The sequence below is a fragment of the Myiozetetes cayanensis genome, unplaced genomic scaffold (genome assembly GCF_022539395.1).
Source record: "Myiozetetes cayanensis isolate MyiCay16 unplaced genomic scaffold, myiCay2020 scf4, whole genome shotgun sequence".
Classification (NCBI taxonomy): domain Eukaryota; kingdom Metazoa; phylum Chordata; class Aves; order Passeriformes; family Tyrannidae; genus Myiozetetes; species Myiozetetes cayanensis.
In genome coordinates, this window is record NW_026087631.1 from 9061762 (window position 1) to 9078635 (window position 16874).

Here is a 16874-nt window from a genome sequence, read left to right on the forward strand (position 1 = left end):
AGTGCTGGAGTGTGGTGGGCCAAGTTCTCAGAGGTTGGGCTGGAATTTTGTGGACATAGAGGAGAAAGAAAGAAGACACAGAGGAAAGGTGTGACAGACTGTGAGTTGGCATATTCTGCAGTGAACTGTCTTTACTGAGAAGGTTTCAATCCAAGTACAATAATGAGTTTGTGGGCTGGGTATGCATTTATGTAAAATCAACTGTCATCATTGCAGAAGGTTAAAGGAGTCTTGAAGGGAGTACAAATGCAACTTATGCCCAACTAAAACCTTAGGGTATGCAGGAGCTTTTAAAAATGGTGTCTATGTAAGTGGAGAACCTGGCCCTTGGTATATAACTGCTAATTTAATCTATGGAGTTGTGTTTTAATTGGTGAAAAAGCAAAACAGTCTACACCTTCTGTCTATAAGTGTTCATGAGTATCTAAACAGGAGGACTTAATTGGAATTGACTATTCTGCACAAAAATAACCCTACTTTTTTGGTGCCATATGCAAAAAATCTGCAAAACCAAAAAATACTTACAGAAGAGATCTTGGAGTTTGGGACTTCCAAATGGCCTTATTTACACCATCTTCTTTCTTGTTCTGGAGTTTTCTGTACTACGACTGCTACAAACTTTGAGGGTATAATCATCATCTTTCAGCTGGACAGATTTATTTGTCATTTCCTCACAACAGAAAAAACATATCTATAAAAGATGTATCAGACTTTCTTCTTAAAAGTACACTTTTCAAAGCAGTTTTTGTGTTAAGTGATTCATAATTGTGGAGTAATTGAACAATATCATAACAAGAGCTTTATGACTGTTTCTTTCTCTTTACCCAGCCCCTTCGGTAATGGGCGCTTTGGGCCAGCTTGGGCAGCGAAAAAGAGGAGAGCTAAATATTTTGAATGTTTTCCATCTCTGCTGAAATCTCTGCAATTTATGAATAAGCCAAGCTTCTGCCTTTGATCTGAGAGCTCTTAGTCTATGGCTTTGAAAGTTTTTAATGTGTTGGGTCTGGAAAACAGCACAACAGAGTCTTGAAATCTTTCAGACTTACACATTTTGCTGTAAGTCTGATTTAGTCAACTCTGCAACAGCTTCATGTGTCATAGCTTCATGAGTCATTCAAAACAATACTGTACATGTTTTCAGACAATTTCAAGCTTTGATAATACTCCTTTTTATTAAATTCCCTATGCAGATTAATGGCAGTTTTCTTTGGGAGAAAAGGAACTCAAGGATTACATACCTTTCCCGAGTGTTTCTGCTTTTGTTTAAGTTTGTATCAAAAGTTTTGTGAGAGAAAAAGTACTAGGAAAAGCTTTTGGCAGTAAGAAGGCACCTTGTGATTTTTTTTTTTGGTGCTGTTTTCTTCTCTTATAACTGCGAAGTACATAAATCACATTTCCTCTACAGGCAGTTCAAATGGCTAATTTCTTTTATTCAACTGCATATTTCTGAAATGTTGACTTACACAAAGCTATGCTAGAGTACTAGGAAACATTCTGTGGACCAAGGTAATATTGCACTTTATTTGTCACTGAAGAAATTAAGTATTAACATCATTTTCTCTCACAGAATTACAGAACTATAGAATGGCCTCGATTGAACGTGACCTTAAAGATCATCTAGCACCAATCCCACTGGCGTAGATGGAGACACCATTCACTAGACTGGACTATGCAAAACCCCATCCAATCTTGCTTAGAACATTTCCAGGAATGGGGCATCCACAGCTTCTCTGAGCAATCTGTTCCAGTGCCTCACCATTTCACAGAGAAGAATTTCTTCCTGATATTTAACCTAAAACTACTCTCTTTGTTTGAAGCCATTTGCCCTCATCCTATCACCACATGCCCTTGTAAAAGCTCTCTGTCCTTCTTGTAGGCTCCCTTCATGTACTGGAAGTCTGCAATTAGGTCACCCTGAATACTTCTCATTTCCAAGCTGAACAATCCCAATTCCCTCAACCTTTCCTCATAGGACAGGTGTTCCATCCCACTAATGATCTTCATGGGTCTTCTCTGGACTTGCTCCAACAGGTCGATGTCCTTCCTGTGCTGAGGACCCCAGAGCGAGACCCCAGAATGTTCCAGGTGGGATCTCACCAGAGCAGAGCAGAAGGGCTGAACCACCTCTCTTGCCCTACTGGTCACACTGCTTTTGATGCAGCCCAGGATACAACTGCCTTTCTGGGCTGCAAGTGCACGTTGCTGGCTTATGTCCAGTCTCTCATCCATGAGCACCCCCATGTCCTGATACTGGGAATTTCCCCTACCCAGGTGCAGCATCTTGCACTTGGTCTCCTGAATCCTCGTGAGGTTCCCATAGGCCCACTTCTCAAGCTTGTCTGGGTCCCTCTGGATGCCATCCCATCATTCATATGTGTCAACTGCAACGCTCAGCTTGGTGTCATCTGCAAATTTGCTGGGAGTGCATTCGATCCCTTTGTCTATGTCATTAATAAAGGGACAATATAGAACCCTGAGGGACAGCACTTGTCAGTGATGTCCATCAGGACTTTCACCTGTTGACCATTACCCTCAATGTGACTGTCCAGCCAATTCCTTATCCACCTAACAGTCCACCAACCAAATTCTTCATTCTCCAGTTTAGAGAGAAGAATGTTATGGAGAAATGTGTCAAAGGCTTTACAGAAATCCAAATAAAAGGCATCTGTATCCCTTCCCTTGTCCACTGATGCAGTCACTCCATCACAGAAGGTCACTAGGCTGGTCAGGCAGGACTTGCCCTTGGTGAAACCGTGCTGGCTGTCCCAAATCACCTCCCTGTCCTCCTCCTGCCTCAGCACAGCTTCTAGGAGGATCTGATCCATGATCTTCCCAGGTACAGAGGTGAAGCTGACAGGGCAGTAGTTCTCAGGGTCCTCCTTTTTGCATTTTTTGAAGATAGGTACAGTGCTTCCCCTTTTCCAGTCACCTGGGACTTCATCTGACTGCAACAACTTTTAAATATAATGCATTTGTACAGTTGCCACCATAATCAATCCAAGTTTGAATTGTTTCAATTTTATAACAAAATTCAGTATAAATTAGAATATATTTAGCATATATATATTGAAAAGCACATTAAGTCTTTAGTATCAAAGTAGTGCATTTTTTGTTAGAATTTAGAAAGATGCAGGTATTTATATATACCATTCTTAACAATGATGTGTTTTTGGAAAATAATTTTCAATAATTTTTTTCACTGAGAGTTATACAACTAGGAACATTTTATTTTATGTTTTGGTTTGTTTTATTCCACAAAAAGTAAAACGTTATTTCAATGTCTCACCCCAAAGAAACTCAAGAATAGCATAAAAAAATTAGAAATTCTCCAAAGCAATATTATAAGTTCAAAATGATTTTATCAAATGCTAAACTAGTTTGCGCAGAGTTTACTGCAGAGTTTAGTGGCATCATCATAGCACTGTAGGCGGGTGTAAATTCTGATCTTAGACTACAAGAGTCAGAAGTGCTTCTCAGGTTGTCAGTCTTTAGCACAGATGACTTTCTGTTCAGGTGCCAGGTAATCATGCCTTGTCCTCTCTGAGTGCATGCATGTTCGTAAACACATCCATTCATCACCTTATGTTTGTGTGAGATTAATAAGAGGTTAGGGTAGGTCCTTTATGGTAATCTCTCATGAAATATTATGTGCAATAGAGTTTGACACAAAGAACAAAGGAAGTCTGTATTTGGGACTATTAATTCTAGTATAAAGAGTGAATTGATTCTAGTTTTCTTAAGAATAGTTATAGGCAATCTTTTAGTTTTAAACTGAAACTAAGAGAAACATGCAGTAATCTCTCTGTCTCCTCGAAATTGCAGACCCTAGGTGCAATATACACAGGAAACAAAGAAAAATAATTTGGAATGAATAAAAAAGATGCAGTTCTTTTTGCAAGAATTTCAAGTATCATAAAGTGATTGAGTTCATCTTATTAAAATACATTGCCACAGACTTGGCAGGCTGCATCTTATTTTTGTGTCTCACTCACTCTTCGAAGTATGCTTTGTGGTGGTAGCTATTTTATGGTGAGCTATTATATGCAGGTCTGTGGTGATAAACCCTGTAAGTATTGCCTGATGGATTACAGTTTGCAAACAATTTCCCCCCTTAAAGTCCATTTGGCTTGACTAAAGATAAGACATCAGTGTCTCAGGGTATATTTTCTCTGAGATATGTTGCTATTTAATTAAATCTTTTTCAACTTCTTTCACATCTGAAATATGAGCTTCCTGGTATTAAAAAGGAGAGAGAGCAGAGGGAAAAAGCATCCTGCTGTAGTTACAGGGCATAAACCCTGTCAGAGAAAAGACAGAGACTTCTCATTACATCAATTTTCCTTTCCTGCTTAACTATCTTTTTACAGTCTTTTTCTGTCTTACTGATAGCTATCAAACATCATGGACACATTTTTTCTACCTGCACAGCATTCAAGTAAAATGTGAGTCCCATAAGACAGGTTTAAATGATTCAGGAGGCATGTCATGTTGAGCAAGAGATCACAGGTGGGATAAGGCATTCAATGCATGTACAATAAAGCCAAAGTATTAGTCTTGCTGGACAGATGAAGGTCAACTACACAACGTTTGATACCAAACCTACTATGTGCTTGCAGTTGGGAACCAAGTGTGTGCTTAAGTGACTTTGAGCTCAGGTGTGGGCTATGCCGGTATTAATGCTGGTATTGAAGACACCTTTATATCCTCATTTGAACATCCCTTTATTTGAACTTCATCTTGCTCAGCCTCCAAGACTTTTCTTTCAATAGGAATGTGAGTGATTTTTGAAACTCAATGGCCTTTGTTTCAGTCTAATTCATGTGGGAATTGTGCACACTCTGCTGTGCACTGGTGCGGCTTCACCTTGAATATTGCATGCAGTTTTGGGTGCCACGATATATGAAAGACATTAAGCCATTAGAGAGTGTCCAAAGGAGGGCACTGAAGATGGTGAAGGGCCTTGAGGGGAAGCTGTGTGAGGAGGGGCTGAGGTCACTTTGTCTATTCAACCCAGAGAAGAGGAGACTGAGGGGAGACCTCATTGCAGTTACAACTTCCTTATGAGGGGAAGAGGAGGGACAGACACTGATCTCTTCTCTGTGGTGACCAGTGAAAGGACCTGAGGGAAAGGGCCTGAAGCTGAGTCAGGGGAGATTTAGTCTGTATCTTAGAAAGAATTTCTTCACCCAGAGGGTGTTTTAGCACTGTAATAGGCTCCCCAAGGAAGCGGTCACAGGACCAGACCTGAGGAAGTTCATAAAGTGTTTGGACAACACTCTCAGGCACATGGTGTGACTGGACTCAATGATACTTGTGAGTCCCATCCAAGTTAGCATATTCTGTGGTTCTATGATTCTGTGTTCAATACTCTTGAAGTAGTTGCTGCCAAGACATATTCATGTGGGTAAAAAGACTGGAAGAAGAGATTAGTGAGGAAAGAAGAAGGATATTTCATTTGAATAAGAAATTGAATATAACATCCATTTCCTTGCTCTGTTTTATAACTTTTTTGATGAATGGAAAAGAGTACCTCTGAAACATATTTTTTCTTCCAGGAGAATTAAAACCTGCAGACATTTTTTTCTTGTTTTCTAAAGTCTGTTTTTAATGGGAAATTGATATTCTTGAAATACAGATTTAAATTGTAAATAGCAAATTGCTATTTTGCAGACCTTTTGTTCATTCTGTCTTCTGTAATGCCACATAAGCTTACAGTGATCTTCAGCAGGACCCTGTAGGAAGATTTGCTGAAATGTTGTATAGGCTTACACGACTATGCACAAATTGCCTATGCTTCAAGAAAGGTACATCTGGCTAGATGTGTATATGCATTACTTCAGGGTATGAATCCATTTAAGTATCTCTTACCATGCTTATTTTTCTTACTGACCTGTATTTTAGCTTTTTATAAATTCATTTATCTTCCCTGAAGATGACTGGAAAATAGATTTACCAGAGATCCAGCATACCTGCTTTAGGACTAGGAAGCTGTGCTCTGTGATGAAGATCTCTGCTAGGCATCCTCGAATGGATGGGCTGGATGACTTTCTTGGTGATTCCCAGGCCATCCTACAACTCCGTGGATGCTCTTCCCAGCATGTATGCTGGCATCTTGCTGCATGCTGCCATCATGAAGCATGCTAGCCTTTTAGGAGCATACACATTCTTTGCAAGCCAGAAACATCTGTAAAACAGAGTGAACCTGTACTGTTATTTTTCTTCATTAGTTTTGTTGCTCTGTGATCCTGTTGAAATAAGGATACCCACTGTGCTTAAAGCAGGCTGTTCTTATGTTGTAAAAAGGAAAGACAAGTAAATGGGGAGAAAAATATCTCTGCAGATGGAAAGTTTTGATTTGGAGAGATTCATCCACCTGTCCAAGGCTCATGAATGAATGTCCTGATGCTACTTACAGCTTGATGTCTTTTACTTGTGGTGGACACGTACTGAAGCCTACTGAAGCAGTTGATTTCAGTACCCAATCAGCTAAAGCTGGATTTCTTTCTTACTAATGTATAATCAACTTCACAAATATTGTATAAAAATGTACTTACACATCTATATGTGCAGGTATACATACAGACACATATAGTGATTACAGTGAACGTTTAAAGAACCAAAATATTCCTGGTCACAGAATGGAAAATTTATCATAGTCTAAGCCTTGAAACATGACAGACTTGATATTTTCAGATGCATTTCCAAGTAGTGAGAAACTTTCTCAACTCAGACGATTTTCTCCTGCCAGTCAGCTGCTAAGACACTGGATTGTTGGCTCTTTCTGACCTGTTCTTTTAGGTCTTTTCCTCTTGTCCTGTCATACTTTGACATTCATAAAAAGGAAAGTCTATGTCTAAACCAGTGATTATACATAAAAAAGGAATCATGGCCTGTCAAGAAAATGACATTTTCTTTTCCTTATCCCATTTTATGTATGAAAGGGTTTTTTCAGGCCTATTTCACATGTTAGTTTCTTTACTATATTGAATGATATTTTGCACTTAGTGGTTTTCAATTGAAGATTGTATAACAGTTTGGAAGCATATAGAAATTCATAATACCTGTTATGTAACATCTGAGACAAATGGGCTAGAAATAATTTAAGCCAAGAGCAGGGGCACATTGCCAAGTATTTTGTTCAATAGCAGAAGGGACTTGATAGAAGGGTATTCAGAAATGCATGAGCTGTTTTTGACAGAAGAATTCAGGCAGCTGGTTTGAAGCATCCAGATCTGAGTAATGAGTGTGTTATCCTGACACCTTTCCTTCCTGTCCCCTCCTGTGCATCCCTCATGTGCATCTTAATCTCTTAGAACAAGAAACGGATGATTCCTGACCTTTCCAAGGTTCCCTGTATTTCCTGGGCTGTTGATATGAGGCAAGAGGGTCAAGCACCCATCCCATATTTTGAATGATAGTGTCAGTCAATGTGAAATGGTTCTATCAGAGCCAGGTATTTCACCGTACTTTGTGAATTTAAAAAAAAAAAAAAAAGGCGATTTTTCCTTCCTCTCTTTTCATCTAACAGCTAAAGCTTTGACTATGCATCAACAATGGCTTTGTGAGCCTGTTAGAACTGTTCAGTTACCAAGTAAACACAAGGGCCATGTTCTTTCTGAGCTACCATTTGTTCATGGCTCAATGCCATACACAGATGTAACTTCCCATAGAAAACTGGAACCTGCAAGAGGGAAAAATAGGTAAACACAAATGGCTAGTTGATGAATTTTCAGATTTTTTCATGGATTTTAAGAGTCTGAAGCAGAGGCCAGGACAGTCTCCCAGTTGCACAGTTGAAAATAATAGTGAACCAGCTTGGTCTTCTATATAGCCGTTGATGTTGACTCTATATTCAGCTAGAACAATTGAGGCCTCATCCAGGTTTTTGCCCTATTGATTATAATGCCAGTGATGACATTAAAAGAAGGAAAACGTACAGACACAACTATATTTTAAAAATTCTTCTTCTATAAACACCTACAGAAATACATAAATAATTTTCTTAATATCAGCTTATCTTCTGTGCCTTTGTCCTGCTCACTCAGGGTTCTGGTTAATAATACTGTATAAATACAAAACCGTGATTCTTTGATATTGAAAGGATGTTATGGCTTTCTTTCACTGGATTTTTTTTTTCAGTGTCTTAATTACAGTAAATTAGAATAATTACAGTGAAATGATATGAACCCTACAACTCCCTATGGTTTTATGCTGCTTTTCAGAATGATAATGAATATTAATGTAAATCATTGATAAGTTCTTACTACCTTTTACTCTTTGTAGACAACTTTCCATGTCACAGTTTTGCTCTAGATAGAATTCTGCGCATCCATTACTAAGAAAAATATAATGTGGTATTCCAGCTGAGCAAAGAAAATTAAGCTTTTGGTGAACCATATTACAGATAAAAATTAGCAATGGGCAATTTCCTAATAAGGGGTATCTATGATAGCATAAAATGAATTATGTTTCTGTAAAACCTCTCACATGTAAATGTATAGATTTTTACTCACAGATTAATAAACCAAAATAAACTAAAGCAAAATGGAGTGTACTCAAAGTATAATGACCATACAAGGGACCTACACACTGCAAGAATTGTAATAGGTGCTGATCTTTTCTGTCCCTTTTCTGTTTAGCATTTGATTTTATTTCTTTCAATTAAAAGCATACACACTATCTGCAATAGTTCTTTTCTATTTTCATCACTGGACCACTATTGGTGCTGAATGCCCTCTAGGATTGTGTAATGTGACTAACAATCTGTCACCTGAGATCAACTTTCTATCTCACCCTTTCCTGAAGGAGAGTAATTGTGTTTATAATACTGTTATATTTGTAAGATTTCCTTCCTCACTGTCTCTATTAGCACACACATTTTTCTACATGTTTGTGTAAAAAGAGTTGTGTAATTTTGCTATTGAAGCAGAATGTGGAAGGTTATATGGTAACTCTGTGGCTATTTGTAGAAGATGTTGGCATGGTCTTTTGTCCCTGATTTAAAGGGAGATGTTTCCCAGTGAATGTCCCCATCATGCTTTAGTCATCCTTTTGCCCAAGAGGGAAATAAGTCAAATAAAAATATGAAAGGGGAGTTGTATTAGCCCACTATAAAATATAAAGGGAAAAGAAAGAAACCTGAGAAGCTTTTTTTTTGTTTTTGTTTTTGTTTTTCTTTTTCTTTTTTTCTTTCCCCCCCCCAGAGCACTTCAATAACAGTCCCTTAAATGCACAGAGATGTGCCTGTGCGAGGGGAACTTTAATGACATTTCTCAGATGTTACAAAAAAGTGCAGGAACACAGTGCCAAATTCTTATATGATGGCCATTAAACTGTGGCTGAGTCCTAACTGAAGTATCTCAGAAATGGCTAGGCCACATAATTTGCTTACAACCTCATAAGAAGAAATTGCAAAAAAAAAAAAAAAAAGATAACATACGCCAAAAATTTTCATTTTCATGCTTTATCATGAATACAACAGCAAGAAGATATCCAAAGTTAAAATCTGATGGCCTGTTTAAATCTAGTTATATATCTAGCTTTTGAACTCATACCATAAGCTTTGTTGCCAGGTAAATCACGTGTAGGTTCCAAAACTAGACAATCACATGATAGTGAAAACATGTCTGACAAAATAAGGAAAGGAGGGGAAATAGAAGCTGAACTTCTTTGTAGAATAAGCTTGTCACTAACTGACTGGGCTTAGCAACAAATGCTGTTTGAACCCATACTATCTTCTACTGGGTATGGCACCACTCTTTCAGACATCTGTTATTTGGACTGCTGTGGAAAAAACGTGTGAATGAATGGATGATCACTATATCATATCACCATTGTTGTGGTTTTGTCCAGCCGGCCAGCCCCTGGGGCTGAGGATGGTTTTGTCCAGGTGGATTTCCGGACAAGAAGCCAATTAAAACTCCTAGTAATGCCTTTGCTAATTACATATTTAAGAAAATGGAAGAGAAGGTTAGTGGCGCAGTTGAAATTAGGAGTGGCAGCCAGGTAGGAGAGAGGCGGCAGCAGGCCCCGAGATGGGCCAAGGCCCCCTCCTCCCCTGGCTGGGGCCGGGGGCAGGTGTGGCACTGAAGCCCCCCCTTCTCTCTTGTAAGAGAGTGAAGAAAAAAACTTTAGAGAAGAGCCTGGATGAGAAAACTGCATGTCGTGGTTTTGGCCATCAGCCCATCCCTGGGGCTGAGGATGGTTTTGTCCAGGTGATTTCCGGACAAAAAAACCAATCAAAAAGTTCAGTGACGCCTTTGCTAATTACATCTTTAAGAAAACGGAAGAGAAGGTTGTTGCGCAGTTGAAATTAGGAACAGCAGCCATGTAGGAAAGAAGGTAGCGGGCCCGAGGAGGGTCAAGGCCCCCTCCTCCCCGGCTTGGGCCGGGGGGGGCAGGTGCAGCACTGAAACCTCCCTTCTCTCTTGTGAGAGAGTGAAGAAAAAAAAGTTTAAAAGATGAACTGCTTAAATGAGAAACTGCTGCAGAAGAATTCCAGCCATGAGATAAGAAAACTTCCAAGGTCAAAGCTGCAGTCGCAGAAGAGAGAAGAAAAGTTCGAAGGGGGGAGAACTGCTTTTTTCTCCCTTCCGCTCTCCCTCCCTTCAGCAGGGTAAAGACTGAAAAATAAAACCCTGCCACCTGTAGAAGTTTGCTGGGGTGAAGAGACCCCTCATGCGGCTCACAGAGGAGCTTGTGGATGCACCAGAGATTTGTGACTTTAACAGAAAGAGAAAGCCTTATGCTGGAGTAAAAGCGGCTCAGATGAGGCAGAGTCCTGTTAAAGACTTTGTGACCCTCGAAGGGATCGATGCTTATGCTGGAGCGAGACGGCTCAGATAAGCCTAGGATCTCAGTGAGAGATCCATGCTGCTGCTGTTGAAGATTTATGACCCTGACGGGTATTAGAACCTACGCTGGAACACAAAACGGTTCAGGTAGGGATACTGGGATCCATGTGTGGGATCCGTGCTGCTGGTGCTGGAGATTTGTGACCCTGAGAGAACCTACGCTGGAGCAGAAAATGGCTCAGGTGGGATATTGGGATCCGAGTAAGGGATCCAGACTAGACCCATGCCGAGAAGTCAATCAAGGACTGTTCTCCCATGGGGAGGGACCTCCATAGGGAAACAGGGGTGAACTCTTAAACCATTATCCCCTGTAACCCTGTGGAAGAAGATCCATAGTAAGCAAGTGTCCCCTTGCACGCCTATGGAAGGAGAACCTTCAGGACCTGGGTAACCCCCAGCCTTCGGTTTTAGCCCAGGAGGGGGGTAGGCCCAGCCCTGGAGGCCAACACAGAATAAAAGAGAGATAAAGAAGTTCCAACTGCGACGAAAGTGCTGCAGAGTTACTTGAGAGAGAAAGAGCTGGAATTCTAAGAACAGAAAAAGACTGCTTCTCCTCCTTGGACTGATATAAAGGGAGGTGGGGGGGAAAAGTATCTTCTGTAAATTCATAATACCTTTTACTTAAGTAGATATAATTCTTTAGTTTTAGTTTGTTAATAATAAATACTCATACTTTTTTTTCAGTTCAGTCTCTTTTTGTCTGCATAAACCTTCTCTCAGCTAATAGTAATTGTATGTGGGAGTATAAAAGTAAATTGAACCAAGACAAAACCACGACATTTATTGGTGGAGAATGCGGGCAAAGACTGCCCAGAAAGGCAGTGACTGAATCAAACCCCAACATTTCTAGTACCTCATGTGAGGAATTGGTCATAATAATTTTAAAGTAACTGAGAGAAAGGTCTACAGACAAAAATAGACTGACCATGTGTACTGTGGTTACAGTAAAAAGAGAATAATAGAGTTAAATATTATAGTGATGTTGTTTTAATTTTTAATAGAGTAATTTTTAGTTATAACTTGTTTATTTATAATTGTATGTTGATTGTAGAATTTAAGATTTCTTAAAATGTAATTCGCAAAGGCGAAGGGGGGAATTGTCGTGGTTTTGCCCATCAGCCCATCCCTGGGGCTGAGGATGGTTTTGTCCAGGTGATTTCCGGACAAAAAAACCAATCAAAAAGTTCAGTGACGCCTTTGCTAATTACATCTTTAAGAAAACGGAAGAGAAGGTTGTTGCGCAGTTGAAATTAGGAGCAGCAGCCATGTAGGAAAGAAGGTAGCGGGCCCGAGGAGGGTCAAGGCCCCCTCCTCCCCGGCTTGGGCCGGGGGGGGCAGGTGCAGCACTGAAACCTCCCTTCTCTCTTGTGAGAGACTGAAGAAAAAAAAGTTTAAAAGATGAACTGCTTAAATGAGAAACTGCTGCAGAAGAATTCCAGCCATGAGATAAGAAAACTTCCAAGGTCAAAGCTGCAGTCGCAGAAGAGAGAAGAAAAGTTCGAAGGGGGAGAACTGCTTTTTTCTCCCTTCCGCTCTCCCTCCCTTCAGCAGGGTAAAGACTGAAAAATAAAACCCTGCCACCTGTAGAAGTTTGCTGGGGTGAAGAGACCCCTCATGCGGCTCACAGAGGAGCTTGTGGATGCACCAGAGATTTGTGACTTTAACAGAAAAAGAAAGCCTTATGCTGGAGTAAAAGCGGCTCAGATGAGGCAGAGTCCTGTTAAAGACTTTGTGACCCTCAAAGGGATCGATGCTTATGCTGGAGCGAGACGGCTCAGATAAGCCTAGGATCTCAGTGAGAGATCCATGCTGCTGCTGTTGAAGATTTATGACCCTGACGAGTATTAGAACCTACGCTGGAACACAAAACGGTTCAGGTAGGGATACTGGGATCCATGTGTGGGATCCGTGCTGCTGGTGCTGGAGATTTGTGACCCTGAGAGAACCTACGCTGGAGCAGAAAATGGCTCAGGTGGGATATTGGGATCCGAGTAAGGGATCCAGACTGGACCCATGCCGAGAAGTCAATCAAGGACTGTTCTCCCATGGGGAGGGACCTCCATAGGGAAACAGGGGTGAACTCTTAAATCATTATCCCCTGTAACCCTGTGGAAGAAGATCCATAGTAAGCAAGTGTCCCCTTGCACGCCTATGGAAGGAGAACCTTCAGGACCTGGGTAACCCCCAGCCTTCGGTTTTAGCCCAGGAGGGGGGTAGGCCCAGCCCTGGAGGCCAACACAGAATAAAAGAGAGATAAAGAAGTTCCAACTGCGACGAAAGTGCTGCAGAGTTACTTGAGAGAGAAAGAGCTGGAATTCTAAGAACAGAAAAAGACTGCTTCTCCTCCTTGGACTGATATAAAGGGAGGTGGGGGGAAAAGTATCTTCTGTAAATACATAATACCTTTTACTTAAGTAGAATTGTTGTAGATATAATTCTTTAGTTTTAGTTTGTTAATAATAAATACTCATACTTTTTTTTCAGTTCAGTCTCTTTTTGTCTGCATAAACCTTCTCTCAGCTAATAGTAATTGTATGTGGGAGTATAAAAGTAAATTGAGCCAGGGCAAAACCACGACACTGCAGAAGGAATTCTGGCAAAGAGATAACAGAGTGTCCAAGGTCGAATCTGGCAGCTGCAGGAGAGAGAAGAAAGTTAGAAGGGGGGGCTGTTTCTCCCCCCTTTCGCTCTCTCCCTTCAGCAGGGAAAAGACTGAAAAGTAATCCCTGCCACCTATGGAAGATTGTTGGGGTGAGGAGACGCCCCATGCAGCTCACAGAAGAGCTTGTGGATGTACCAGAGAACTGAGACTTCATGAGAGGGACTGAAATGAGGCAGAATCCTGTTGAAGATTTATGACCCTGAAGGGATGAGTCTTACACTGGAGTAAAAGATGGCTCGAGTAAGTTTGGGATCCGAGTGAGAAATCCATGCTGCTAGTGCTGAAGATTTGTGACCTTGAGAGAGAGCGCCTTCTGCCGGAGCAGAAAATGGCTCGGGTAAGGATGTTGGGATCCATGTGTGGGATCCATGCTAGACCCATGCCGGAGAGGTCTATCAAGGACTGTTCTCCCGTGGGAAGGGACCTCCATAGGGAAACAGGGGTGGACTCCTAAGCCATTATCCCCTGTAATCCCGTGGAAGAAGATCCATGCTGGGCAAGTGTCCCCTTGCAAGACCATGGAAGAAAAACCTTCAGGATCTGGGTAACCCCCAACCTCCAGTCTTAGCCCAGGAGGGGGGTAGGCCCAACCCTGGAGGCCAACACAGAGCAAGACAAAAAGAGAAAGGGTTCCAGCTGCAATGAGAGGGCTGCAGAGTTATTGAAGAGAGCTGGAACTCCGAGAATGGAGAAAGAGACTGCTTTTCCTCCTTAGACTGATATAAAGGGGGGAGAAGTATTTCTATAAATACATAGTGCTTTTACTTAAGTAGAATTGTTATAGATATAATTCCTTAATAGTTTTTATTTTGCTAGTAATAAATGTTCATACTATTTTCCCCAAATATTTTCCTCAGTCTCTTTTGTCTGCATAAACCTTCTCTCAACTAATAGTAATTGTGTGTGGGGTGTGAAAGCAAATTGACCCAAAGGAAGGCCACGATAATCATATAGCTGATATGTTTCATTATTTTCTGCGCAAGAGAAAAAAAAATCCTAAATTTAAGCTGGAATGTAAATAAGACTGTTTTAGTCTTCTGTTATAGATGAATTTGGACTTTCTTTGGATTCATGATAACATTTGTTAACTCAGTTGACATAAAATTTTGTTGGAAAACTCATGGACTTCATGTACAATCTAGTCACAAAGTAGGAAGAGATCAATGGATTTGCAAAGTTAAAAATAGTTTTTCCTTTGCACGTTGGATAATGTGAGAGGTCTTTCTTTTTACTATGCGAAATATTGCTGGAAATGCACTCAGATGAAAGAGCAAATGCATTTCAGTTGGGAAGTGAGGAATGGAAGGTTAAATACAGAGTTGGTTTCTGAGCCAATGTCCAGCAGTCTGTGGGCTCTAACATGGCATTTTTAGAACAATGAGAAACTTTGCAAGCTCTGTGGAGTACAGCAGTGGGGATTTGTAGATTGGGTTTGTGTTTTTGAACAGCTGCCTGCTATGCTTTGACTTCAGATGGTAAATGCTATCATGGCAGAAGATCCAGGAAAAATGGCAAAGGTTGGTCTAGTCTAAATTTAGTTTGTGACTACTTGAACCAGGATTTTGAGACATTTGTGTTAACTGTTCTCAGGGCTCTTGTCAGTCAGGAGCTAATAAGGGTATATAGAACTGTGTCCTCCAATGAGAAATCTCAGTATGGCAGTTCAAATCAATTTTGGGGCCATCTAAAGAGCATATGGATACTTTATGTGCTATAGCAGATGGTAATTATGATTGGCATCACTCTTGCCCTTTAAACAACATCAAAACAACGACTGCTCTCCTTATTCCCTGCTCATTCACAGAACATCTGTTCCAATAAAATATGCTGTTTCTTCAGTTACAATGGCTAGTTTTAACATAATAGACTACCTTCTATTAGTCAAGTGGTGTTACAACCCTTAAAGAAAAGAGTTCCTAGACATAAAACCACCATCCATGTAATGGTTACTCACATTTTAAATAAACCTAATCTCACTATGTATTTTTGGTATCAGTCTTTAGACCTCACTACCTCAAGGCACAGCTGAGCATGGGAAGGCTGAAAATGTGCAACACATGAGTTCAAAGAAGGCACCAAATTCTAGAACTCCTTCAATAAAGTAGCTTTGGGCTCAGTTTATGCTCAAGGATATAATGAGCTTGAAAAGCTCAAAAAGAATGGGAAGGACATAGGCATGGGCAATGCACTGTTCCACCACTGCATATATCTCTGGGTAACCACAAGTCTTGAGGAGATGAGATGTGCACACTTTTTCTCACTTGTGTGAGTTTTAGTTATATACCATTGTGACATTAGATTGAGTATAGATAGTCATTAATGTATAAACAGAAGTGCCAGTGGATATTTTCTAGAAGAAGTAGGTTTGGGGCGTGAATGCTGATGTTGTATATTCTTGTCTGTACTTTTAATCCTACCTGGATGTTTAGGCTGGGCACTAGTATCTGGGCTGTCTTTTGTAAAGGCTGCCTGGGTCTCATCAGGATGAGAGGGATTTGATGCAGGAAGGCATGCAAAAACAATGCAACAAAAAATCCATGTGCATGGACATTCACTTCTGCTGAGAATTGCTATCCAGCGAATGCATGTGACATGGTAAGAGGAGGTTATGCTATTTCCTGAGGCTTTGTTTCTGTCTCTCTTTACTTCCGAAGCTGCCTTATGTACCCCTTGGTGTACAAAATGATCACAGTTATGAGTAATTCCATATTGCCAGACAATTGGTATCCCTGACCATTTATATCTTATAACCCATTTTGATCCTTAGCCAATACTGTTTTGAGATGCCCTACTGTGCAGTGTTTGTAAACCCAGAGTAGGTCTATAAGTATTGATGTCTGCTCAGACATAAGAATTACTTGGGCAGTGTTCTTTCCTGAGCTCCTGATTTTGGCTTCTGATGGATGAAAAGGAGAATTTAAAACTGAATTCTATTTTGCTGCAGAGAACAGTATGCCATGAAGAGATATTATCGGTTCTACTTGTGTACTCGCTGCCTGAAGTGTGATCAATCACCAGGAAATCAAGGTATCATCCCTATACTTGCTCAGATGCGATGCTAAGAAATACCCAGATTAGAACACCAGCCCCCACCCTGCCCCGACGTCTTCTCCATCCCCCCTTAGCCTTTTCTGAAAGTGTTCATGATTAAAGAATGTAAGTTTAAGCAGACCAGTGACAAAACTGTGTAATAGCAAATGCAAAGATTACCTACACCAAAAAAAACAACCCAAAACCCAAAGCAAAATCCCCAAACCAAAACAACAGCAGTGTTTGTATAAATTTCCCATATGAAAAGGGACATGGTCTGGGTTTGGATCAGGGTCTGGAAAGGCACTGCTTCAATCAGTATGTACCTG